Genomic DNA, 12,185 nt, shown 5'->3' on the forward strand with positions numbered 1-12,185 from the left:
ATTACCTGTTGACAATGTACACAAAACTTGTACTTCGACTGTGGCGGACGAGAACGTCGAGGAGGGGTTCAAAATGGCTCTAAGCACTATGAGACTTAACATTAACCGAATAGCCTAAGAAACTGGCACTCCTGCCTAATATCAGGCTGCCGCGAGCACACACAAGTGCCGCAATACGACCTGGCATTGACTCGACTGCTGTCTGAAGTAGTGCTGGAGAGAACTGACAACATGAATCCTGCAGGGCTGTCCGTAAATCCGTAAGAGTACGATGGGGTGGAGATCTCTTCTGAACAGCACGTTGCATGGGCATCTCAGATATTCTCAATAATGCTCGAGTCTGGGAAGTTCGGAGGCCAGCGGAATTGTTTAAACGCGGAAGAGTTTCCTGGAGCCAGTCTGTAGCAATTCTGAACGTGTGGGGTGTTGCCGAAGTCTGTCGGAATGAACAATGGACATGAATGGATGCAGGTGATCACACAGGACACTTACGTGCCACCTGTCTGAGTCGTATCTAGACATGTCACACCAATGACACATACCCAACATCATTACAGAGCCTCCTTCAGCTTAGCATCGGCATCGGCTGACATGTAGGGTCCATGGATTCATGAGGTTGTCTCCATATCCGAACACATCCATCCGCTCGATACAATTTGGAACGAAACTCGTCCGACGAGGCAACATGTTTCCAGTCATCAACAGCCCAATGTCGGTGTTGACGGGCTCAAGCAAGGCGTAACGCTAGGTGTCGTGCAGTCATCAACGATACATAAGTGGACCTTCGGCTCCGAAAGCCCATATCGATGATGTTTGGTTGAATGGTTCGCACGCTGATACTTATTGAAGGCCAAGCAATGAAATCTGCAGCAATTTGCGGAAGGCTTGCACTTCTGTGACGTTGAACGATTCTCTTGTGTCGTTGTCGGTCCGGTTCTTGTAGGATCATTTCAGGCTCCAACGATGTCGGAGATTTGATGTTTAATCGGATTCCTGATACGGTACTCTCGTGAAATGGTCTTATGGGAAAGTCCCCAATTCATCGCTACCTCAGAGATGCTGTGTCTTATCGCTCGTTCACCGGCTATAGCACCACGTCCAGACTCACTTAAATCTTGATAAGCTGTATTGTAGCAGTAGTAACCGATATAACAATTGCGACAGATACTTACTTTCTTATACGGACGTTCAGCAAAGTATCGTATTCTTCCTGTTTACATATCTCTGTATTTGAATACGGATGCCTATACCAGTTTCTTTGGAGCTTCAGCGTATATGAGGAAGTATATAAGCAGTAGATAAAACGTTGATTTCTAGAGGAAAATGCAGCTATAGTGAATTAAAGTAGAGCGTGAGGTGATTGTTCTACGAAGTGTGAGATGGCTCGTGTCACACAATACCTTAACTATCGCAGCAACAGCATACAATAACTCCACGAGAATGTTCGCTTAGTTCTAGATGTGAGTAATTTGTATCATTAAGGGAAGCCACTCAGCTCAAGTGGATAATCAGGAGAGGATTGCGTGACACAAGCGAAATGAGTCTACTAATTAACTGTCGTGGTGTACTGGCCTGCATTCCGCCGTGCAACATGCCGTGCTGGTAGCCATGCTGAAAAAACAAATTTCTTACTTGTAGGGTGTGCTTTACGTTTAATTGGGTTTGATACATAAGGCCAAGACAATATGCAGATGGTGTTCAGGAAGGTATTCCAGCCGGCCGCTGTGGCAGAGCGTTTCTGGGCCCTTTACTCCGGGTCCACGCTGCTGCTACGGTCGCAGGTTCCAATCCTGCATGGATGTGAGTGATATCCATAGGTTAGTTAGATTTAAGTAGTTCTAAGTCTAGGATACTGATGACCTCAGATGTTTAGTACCATAGTGCTCAGAGCCATTTGAACTATTTGAAGGTATGCCTGTGTGACAGTGACAGTCCCAAAAAGTAACAAAATGAAGCTATATGGAAGCAAGTGTGACTTCCTTCAGTCTGTGCAACTAACTATACTTCTGACTGAAAACACTTACATTATGTATCTCCATTTTGTTTGTCACGGAAATAAAAATCGAAACAAAACATTCTTCTCATTATGAAGTAATTCTGAAAAAAAGGTTATGAAACCGTCACCGTTATATACCGCCTTCTATAAGGTGATAATCGGTGGATTCCTAGACTTCGTACATGTAGTTCGTTATGCTTAGAACACTCGTCCCAAAGTTCCCGGACTGATGTTATTCCCTGTGTGCAAGCGTCTTCTGAACAGAAACTGCTTGGAGAGCATGTACCAACTACTGCAAACAACAGACGTGCATCATTCATCAGCCGTCCTGAAGTCGAATGTTCAGGACGTTCTCCAGAATGGCTGAAGTAGAGAGAAGTGTGTGGAAAGAATATCCCGCATACTTTGCCTCCTGAACACAAGCAATGCAATAGGACGTCTGCTGTTGCACTAAAAAGAAAAGAGCGGATAACTCTTTTCAGGAAAAAGTTATCTCCGGTGACGGGATTTAGTGCTACAAATGTGAACTTACCACGCAAAGATACAGAGCAGATTGGGTCTCTGATGGTTCACCGAGACCGAAGATGTGAAAGTGACGCGCAAACTGAACATCCCGAAAAAGGACCTTCTGACTACTGAACATTGTTTCATGGACGTTCTGTATGTAATGCTAAATATAAGGCGGAGTTGGTAGTTGAGCTGTAGTATTAAAACCACTATCTTAACTTTTCTCTATTTATTTGTATTCCAGTATTCAAACTTTTTAAACATGCGTAGTGTATTTTACCACTAGAGTGCAGCTTAATAACAGACCTCCTTCTGAGGAATAACGTAGTATTAAGATCAGTAACTTTCTTATGAAGTTTGCATTCTCCTATGGCGAGTTTTCATTGATCGGTCTCAGGAATAATGTTGTTTGTAATATTTGAAGCAAATACCACTTGGTGAAAGGCTTGTCACAGTCTAAACGATCCCTTCACGAACGCACCGCTGTTGGTTGTATCTTCTGTTATCTCATCTATGAGTCCTGCCTTATAAGGGTCCCACATTGATAAACAGTACTCAAGGATAAGTCAAACGAGCTTCCTTTACTTCTTAACTGTATGAATTTTGTATCCTTAAGATTCTTCCTGCGAATTACTGTCTGGCATCCGCTTTTCTTGTTATTTATTTTATGGGATCATTCCACTGAATGTCATTCCTGTGCGGATGGTCCCGGCGGAGATTCGAGTCCCCCCTCGGGCATGGGTTTAGGTCCTTCTGTAAATCGTTATAAGAGAAGGTCCAAATATGGGCCGTGGTCTAAATATAGGGCGGTAGGCCTGGAGGTGCAGAAAGTGCTGCAACCTGGCCGTGGCGTGTGCAAGCCACCGACTACTGTAAACAGTTCGTTCTGTGAACACATGTTGTTTGGGTGCACTGAGATTTTGCGCGCGGAAACCTTGATGCGGAATACATTCTAACAACAGGTACGTGAGTAACTATTTCTTTTTTTTTACGTTTTGACTTCGCCCTGCATGCAGTTCGTTCGAAGAACTGTATTACTGGTACGTTAAAGTATGTGCCTCCCAGTTTTCATTGCCCCGTCAGTATTTAGTAATTACATTTAGTAATTACATATAGGGCCATTTGCAGGAACCACAGTATGGAACAAATATGGGCTACCATGGAGGGTCTAATTATGGGATATTCTGTATTTGGATCAGTTGACAGTCCTGTAATTTTATTTGGAATTTACTTAAGATCTGTTTTTCGTGGTGCCGTACAACAAGACTAAACACCAAGCCAAGAGAAAATGAAAACGCACGACTCTTTGAAGATGACTGAAGCCGTCACTAATGTGAGGAACTCTAGAGGCAGCAAAAGTATATGATCTACCTCTCGCTCTACCCTGCTGACTTTAAGTAAGAAAACAGATCCTACCCCAACTGCTGCTGAATGTGCTACGCTAGGCAGGCCTTCTGTTTTAGGACCATGTCTGGAAGAAGAGCTTGTTTCACACTTGTTAACTAAGGATCAAAGGTTTCTGGTTATACAGCATCAGATTTGAAACGAATGGCGCTTGTTTTAGCAGAGAGCAGTGACACTAACGCACCTCTCACCACTAAATCAGCTGGCAGAAGTTGGGCAGATCTTTCTCTGAATCACCATTCATAATGCCTATCGATTCGTAAGCCATAAGGCACTTCTTTTCCTAGAGCAAAGGGCAAGAAATTCACTGTTATCCTCTACAAGGCCAAGAATGTATTCATGATTTCCTCGGCCCATTCCTTGCTGATCAGATCCACAACCAGGAGCTTCGGCTCTTGTTAGCCCTTTCGACATTTCCTCACCAACAATTGCAAAGAAAACAAGAAAACAGAGGACGGAACTCTGTAAGAGCTTGCTTTACTTCAGGATCACATACAACGGAGAGCTCGAAAGTTCTTTGGACAGGTCACTAATGAGGAAGAGACAGCTACTTTGCCTCATCAAAAATTGAAGCAAAAAAATCCATGGAAGAAAAAGAAAGTACACCCCAGGTTTTGGCCTTTTATAGCAATTTTAAGTATGTAATTTTGTGCCGTTAACATACGAGGATATTGCACGACACTTAACATGTTGTCACACTCAAAGCTGGCCATAAATTAAGAAAAATATTGGCTTCCCACGAATTGCCGGATGTAAAATCATCATCTTGTCACTTTTCAGATTTTTCACTGATCGGTTCAAGATGATGACTGTACGTCTGAAATTTCGTGGTGAGCCAATATTTTTCTTAATATTTGGCGAACTTTGATCTTGACGACATATTAAGTGTCCTGCAGTATACGTTAAACATATAAAATCAAATACTTGAAAATGGGATAAAAGGCCGAAACATGAGTTGACGTTAAATAAACAATTAAGTCGTTAAATGGAGGTATGTTACTTTAAAAAGTATTGTATGACTGTTGCTTAGCAACATAAAAAAGACCTATATTTGTGAGACGAATTATCTAATGAGAATGAGCTTACCCTAGACGACGAGGAAAGTTTTTGAGCTTTCTGAAGACCGCACGTCTTCTGGGACATATAGATTGTGCATATTCTGCGACAGTCCATTTTTAGCGGACGCCAACAGCCAAATTTGGATTCAGTACATCTAGCGCAATATGTGGACGCATACTGAAAGTGAGGGATTGACAATGGAGTGTATACTTGCGATTATTGCAAATAAATTTCCGCTTGAAACTTGTTTTTAAATACTTTTTCCCTCTCATGTTAATGGTTGCCCGTATTTGTAGCCAATATCGGTGTTTTTTTATTGGTTTATAAAATAAATTATTCAAATAAGGAGGATGTTTTTTTTAATTGTTTAACCCCTTTAACTTTTAATGGCACATGTTATTGTACCATCCCAAGGTTTCCTCAATAATTTATTAATTAACAGAAAATTTTTACTGTGTATAGCTTTAACTAGCCAATATTTGGACCTTTTCCTCTACGGTCTGCTATGGTTGCTAGCTTCTTATAGACAACCGCATCATCTTCGAAGCCTCAAAGAGCTTCCGGCGCATTTTGCTAGATCAATAATATACACTATAAACTGTAACGGTCCCATCAAATTTCCTTGGGATGCCACTGAAATTAGCTTCATACCTGTCGGTTTTGTTCTTTTAAGAGCAAAAAGTTGATTTTTATACGTGAGTAATTTTTAATCCACTCCGTCAGTCGTATCTGGTAAAGATCCCACTGAGGATCTGAAAAAGGACGACAAGAGTAGTGTAGGCAGCCTCCTTAGTAGATCTGTTACATTTTCTAAGTGCCCTGCCAATAAAACGCTGTCTTTGCTTGTTAGCCTTCCCCACAATATTTTCTGCCTTCCTTCTAATTTCAGTTGCTCGTAATTGTCATAGGTAGGTATTTAGCTGAATTTACGGCTTTCAGATTAGACTGATTTATCGTGTAACCGAAATTTAACGAATTCCTTTTAGCACTCATGCGGATGACCTCACTTTTCGTTCTTTAGGGTCAACTGCCGTTGTTCGCACCATTCAGATATCTTTTCTAAATCGTTTTTCAATTTTTTTCGATCTTCTGATGACTTTATTAGTCGATAAACGGAAGCGTCTTCTGCAAACAACCTAAGACGGCTGCTCAGATTGTCTCCTAAATCGTTTATATAGATAAGGAACAGCATATGACCTATAACACTACCTTGGGGAACGACAGAAATCACTTCTTTTTTACTCCATGACTTTCCGTCGATTGCTATGAACTGTGACCTCTCTGGCAGGAAATCACGAATCAAGTCACATAACTGAGACAATATTCCATATGCACGCAATTTCACTACAATCCGCTTGTGTGGTCCAGTTTCAAAAGCCTTCCGGAAATCCAGAAATACGGAACTGATCTTGAATCCCTTGTCAATAGCACTCAATACTTCATGTGAGTAGAGAGCTAGTTGTGTTTCACAAGAACGATGTTTTCTAACGCCATGTGTCAACAGACAGTTTTCTTCGAGGTAATTCATAAGGTTCAAACACAATATATGTTCCAAAATCGTGCTGCATATCGATGTTAACGATATGGGTCTGTAATTAAGTGAATTACTGCTACTACCTTTCTTGAATATTGGTGCGACCTATGCAACCTTCCAGTCTTTGGGTACGGATCTTTCGTCGTTCGAACGGTTATGATTGTTGTGTTTGTTCGTGCTTCTATCGATTGTCCTTTGCTTATTCTGTGTTGAGTTGTCTGTCCCATAGGGTATTCTTAGCATTGGTTAAAACCGTCTTGGTTGGAATTTTAGTTTTTTTCCATCGGCACGTTTCGCCTTTTTTATGCAGATCTTGGTGTCACTCGCGTCCACCTGAAAGATAACCTGAAGATGCCTAAATACGGTGATACGCGTCGTTGAAAAATAAGAATCTAAAATTGCAACCAAGACTGTTTTTAAACAAAACTGTCAAGCACTGGTTTGCTGTATGCCACACATGGATTGGAAGATTTGCTATCGTTAGCCCTTGTTCTTTGTGTATGTCGCCTATTCTGTGAACGACAATCTCAGACAACAAGGCCTTAAAATAGCCCACAGGACAGACCATTCAACACAGATAATACTAAGAACACACAACACAAGCAGAGGAACGCAACACATCAGGTATTTACCAACTAACATGACAGGACTACAAATCGGTTTATACAGGACAGATAACAGAAACTTTAATACCAGATACATGGAATACAGAAGAGCATTATAAAGAAACAGTGTCCATTCCAAATTTGTTGAAGATCTTATGGACGCGAAACATAGCCCATCAGCCATCAATACTGACTCGAAAGTTGTGAAATGTAGCAACAGCCACCACAAAAACTAATAATTGGAGGCAGCTATAAAACACAAAAGAAATACATGGCTCTCAGTAATGGAGCTCTGATATCTGCCATCAAGGCATTATTAGATAATTCTAACCCCCCCCCCCCCCACTAGAATCAACACACACACACACACACACACACACAACATGGCACATACACCTCTGAAAGATTGAAAACAACCGCCAGAAACACATTCAACTGTTCCACTCTCCGCCACATTGTTTTTCCAGCTGGTAAAGAGTGAAACAGTGACAGTGACAGTTCAATATACAGAATTCCACAGAGAATAAGATGAGGAAAAAGGAAAACAAGAGTGAAACATAATGCAAATAGACACACACTCACACACACACACACACACACACACACACACACACACACACACACACACACAGAGCAGAGACAGAACCTTCCACTTAGAATTAATTAATTTCAAGCATAGCAATAACAGTTTCAAATCGTAATTTTTGCTTAAATAATCTGTCTACATTAAGTTGTATATGGATACAGATGACAAACTGTGTACGAAACCGCTACTATGAAAACGTATTACAGCAGGAAAACCACACCACGCGGTAAAAATATATGATTACATAATTTTATGTGTTCTTCAAAAATGTTTGATTACGATTTTAAAAATAAAATTTGCATGCATACAAATAGTAAAGAAATTCTTTATGTTTAACAGCCATAACATAAAAGCCCATTGATGATGCTGAAACTGTAGTGAAACCTGTTTGCTATAAAGAACGAAACTGTAATTTGCTAAAGACGGACCCCTTCCAAAAACATACATGTTGTTAAAGCAAACACGGACAGAAGAGCTTCAACCTCTGGGAAGTATCTTATCAAATTGCACGGCCCAAATCGCACCCTAACGCTTTTTACCAGAAAACGCGGTAAACGTTTTCTCAGAACGTCGCGTGTCCAAGTCACCAGCAAAGTCGCTCTTGGAACGTGCTCAACTCGAAAACTTGGGTTCCACACGTCAGGCATAGAAAATACCGTTTCCTATTTACCACGAATTGTTTGAAGTTCCATATCGACAAGGAAATATCACGTCATTCTGAAATAACATGCAGAAGTAATTTACTGTCGGATGACCAAAAAGTAAGTGTACTACGTGATAAACGACAGTAGCTCTGAAACTGTTAATGGACGACACAGTTTGATGCAGGAATATCGCATCAGTACAAAATATCTGTCAACTGCAGTAAGAACTGCACCTGATTAATGTTTGATAGAGAAACTGATTGTTTTCTCTCAATATAAGTTTTAAGGAAAATGCGAAATTATCAATGCTAAATAATGACCTTAACAAAGGTAGAATTGTATCCGATTACAGGATCAGTAATAAATTTCTGAAGCATGTGTTACGGTTATATATTTAAGAATCAGGAGACTGCCATACGAGTTACATATTTAACCCTGTTGTTTAGCACACAAAAATATGGTGAAAGGAAAATATTAAGTTACTTAAATTATATATTTATGGTCAAATGAGAACTTTTGCATCCATTTTTTAAATACATTATAGTGCGTATAAGTATTATTCCCAACAAAAGGTATACATGTGCTGTAACAGAAATGCTGCAATGTTTTTCCTGTGATTAAAAAAATGGTAACATTTCGCACTAATTCCTGTGAACTGTCTTCAAAAATTCAATATTGGGCAAAACACAAAACAGATCCACATTTTCCACAACACATAGTCGAATGCTCCTGAAGGCCAAGTCGACATCTTCGTTTTCGGCTCATAGCCCGGCGACTATGCAGAACTATCATACCGTATAAAACTCAATAGCTTTGAAGCTGCAGTTTTCATCTTCTTCTGAACTTGTTGTCCATCAGATAGACAAAGCCAAGTCTCCTCTTCCCATAAAAGATCAGTCCATTTGCTATGTACCTCTTTGCGTTTATAAGCAGTTTTCTTTGCACAGAAAAAGCACAACAAACCAGAATGAAACTTCGACCCCGCTAATAGCTGCCCACGTAGTGTCATGTGTGTCCGTTAAACACGCACACCATTCAGAAAATTTTCACCAGAGACAGCAAAATGCCGCTGTATATGCGAGCCGAAATGTTTCTTGCAAGCACTATTCCCCATCGAAGGATAAAACGTTTAGCATATTGCAGAAAACAGCGCTCAATTTTGTTGTTGTTTGAAAGCGATATTGCCAAATAAAGAGTTACGGGTAATGCTGAAATTCGATGTCAAGTAGGAGCGGCATTTGAAGTCAGTAGCAGGTAAGCAAATGAATTAGTTGATTTGTTGGGCGACGTCTGGGGAACTGAAGTGCACCTATAAAGGGGTCTTGTATACAGCCGGTAGTGTTGCTCAATCTAGAGGGCGGAATCATTATCATCACTTACGCCATTAGGTTTTCCACGAATAAAGACAAACATTGTTGTCATGAAAGCGGAGGAGCACAACCCATATGGCAGGTAAACTTTAGAGGAATCTTTAACAAAAACGTCATTTTCTAGCGTAAGCATCTTGGATCATTAAAAGGAACCGGTAGACGTTGAGAATTGTAAAACGAGTCTGTTGCCCCCTTTGTACATGTCGCTTATGGGAAACGAGGAAAACACTGCGATTTTCTGTACTTGCAATTACTGTACTTGCATAGTCCGTCATTCATGTAATCACCAGCTTAGATTATTTCTAGTGGAGGTGATATTTGTAACATACATCATTTTTACTGCAGGTCTTCGATTCTTGCTTATATTTGGTGACGATCAATATTAGTAAGGGACGATCAAAATGTTTCCGTTTGAGGATGTTGCTGTAGCGTATATGCAACGGAAAGCGACTCCGATGCTGGTATATATACACCGACAAGTGCGACATTCGTGTATTTCCTGTATGTGTGCGGTAGCGACTTCGTTACGATACGCGTCCTGTCAGGACCAACGTGCTGTTATTCATTTCTTGGCTGCCGAAGGACAACACCGATAGGCATCCATCGGACAACGAATAATGTGCATGGGAGAGCATATCTGTCGAAAACCATCCCCCTGGAAAGATGCCAGTCTATCTGGGTGGCCAGCAGAAGTTATGCCATCTCAAGCAGTAGATACTCGAGCACCCGCTCTATAGTCCTGAACGCTCCACCTCCCCCCCACCCACACACACACACGTTATTATCACGCCTGCGTCCCTTAAAAATGGCCTTGAAGGGTCGACGATTCCTGTCGGACGAGAATGTGAAACAGTCAGTTAACGAAATTCTTCACGGAATATGATGTTTCCTCATCCTAGTGCGTCAATGAGATGATTGCCTCAATGCACTCGGCCATTTTTCCTAAATGGCATACCGATTCTGCAATCTACGGCATTCGAACGGAAAATTTTTGTACCGCCCCTTATGCATCATTGGTACAGGACATATTGGGGACTTCCGGATTTTTCGTGACGATCAATATTTGTATTTATAGTGAAAAGTGACCAATCCGTAGCCACTTGGTAACTGAAAAGGAAGCTAACAACACTGGTGTGCACAGAGTCGCCGTGAGTAAATGTATTCATTTATCGGCAGTTCGTTATAAAAGTATCACTCATGACGATAAAGCAACGTTGTTGTCACAGAGCTAATACCAAGATAAGGAAAGAAAGAAGTAATTACCATGAAAGCAACAGACGTTTAACACAAATAGCTTCGAAACCTACAATATGGCAACGACCAAAAATTTCAAAAAGTGGGTGTTTGTCATTCTCTGTGTTCATACTCTCAGATTCTAGAACATCCGTAACGGGTAAGTTGATAAACTTAATTTACGATGAAATCGACGTAAATATCATCGCATTCAAAAATCCCTTTTAATGGTAATATATTGTATCTACAGTGCGAATAATCAGGATGAACCCGTAAAGTTTATTGAGCTCCTTAATGTCTCCTGATGCCAGGTGCATATTCTCTTCAGGATGTGAATAACGTGAGCAACAGCACACTTGTTAACGCGGTTGCTTACAAGAGAAATACTTGGCTATACGGGGGCGTAGCAACCTCCATTGTTACCACGCGCCATCAGCAAATGACGAAAGACAATAATGGAACACAATGTGCCCTCTTCCAGCCATGAGTTACGCAATACTTACGGACAACGAGGTGGCAGTCCCAGACAAAACACAAGTTCCGAATTACTTGAGGTCAACGCCCTCCACCTTTTCTTTGCTTTGCTCACCGTTTTCCTCGTTCCCCAGTAGTCTCAGTTACAATGTATCTCTTGGTGCTAAGAACACGTGTCGAGTTCTTCAGCAAAATCGCTTGTGAGAAGAACACATTTAAGTGAAAGTGCGACGAACTCACCTGCTGGCGAGGCGGAAGTGACGATGGCCGCTGTCAGCCACAGACTGGAGTGGACTGGAGCGGCCGCTCGCCACGTGTGTGCAGCTCGCCAACGCGTCACGTGCCTTCCAAGGACAGCGGCCGCGGCGTACCGCCGGCAACTGGTAACGCAGCTTCAGGCTTCAGCTTGACCTGACGCAACACCGGCTAGAGAAATCCGAGAGCCAGGATCGGCTGTCCCTTTCCCCCCCCCCCCCCCCCCCCCAAAGAGATTGGCTTCAGCGAATTCTACAGACGCCCAAACAACTTACATAAATACAGGGTCAGCCAGGAGGAAACGTGATAGTATTGATGATTCTGAACAAAAAACTTCACATGAACGTATGTTCTCTTCTTAACCGAGTCTGACCTACAGGTGACATGTGCCAGTCGCATGTCCTTCCTGAACAGCACTCCCATGCTAATACGACCAAAGCGACGACAGTTTACGTACTGTTATTCTTCTCAATGAACATGTGTGATGCAGTATTACTGACGACCAGTTCATCGGTCCA

At 41.6% G+C, this 12,185-nt stretch overlaps 1 long non-coding RNA gene across 2 annotated transcripts in view; it reads right to left on the reverse strand.

Moving 5' to 3' along the window:
* Nucleotides 1-11,731, reverse strand: part of LOC126281999 (uncharacterized) — a 150,539-nt gene extending 138,808 nt beyond the window's left edge. For both annotated transcript variants that reach the window (XR_007551316.1, XR_007551317.1), the window contains exon 1: nucleotides 11,653-11,731. This is a non-coding gene — a long non-coding RNA (uncharacterized LOC126281999). The remainder of the gene's footprint in view (nucleotides 1-11,652) is intronic.
* Nucleotides 11,732-12,185: the final 454 nt, after the last annotated feature.

This window comes from Schistocerca gregaria, chromosome 7, assembly GCF_023897955.1.
Source record: "Schistocerca gregaria isolate iqSchGreg1 chromosome 7, iqSchGreg1.2, whole genome shotgun sequence".
Classification (NCBI taxonomy): domain Eukaryota; kingdom Metazoa; phylum Arthropoda; class Insecta; order Orthoptera; family Acrididae; genus Schistocerca; species Schistocerca gregaria.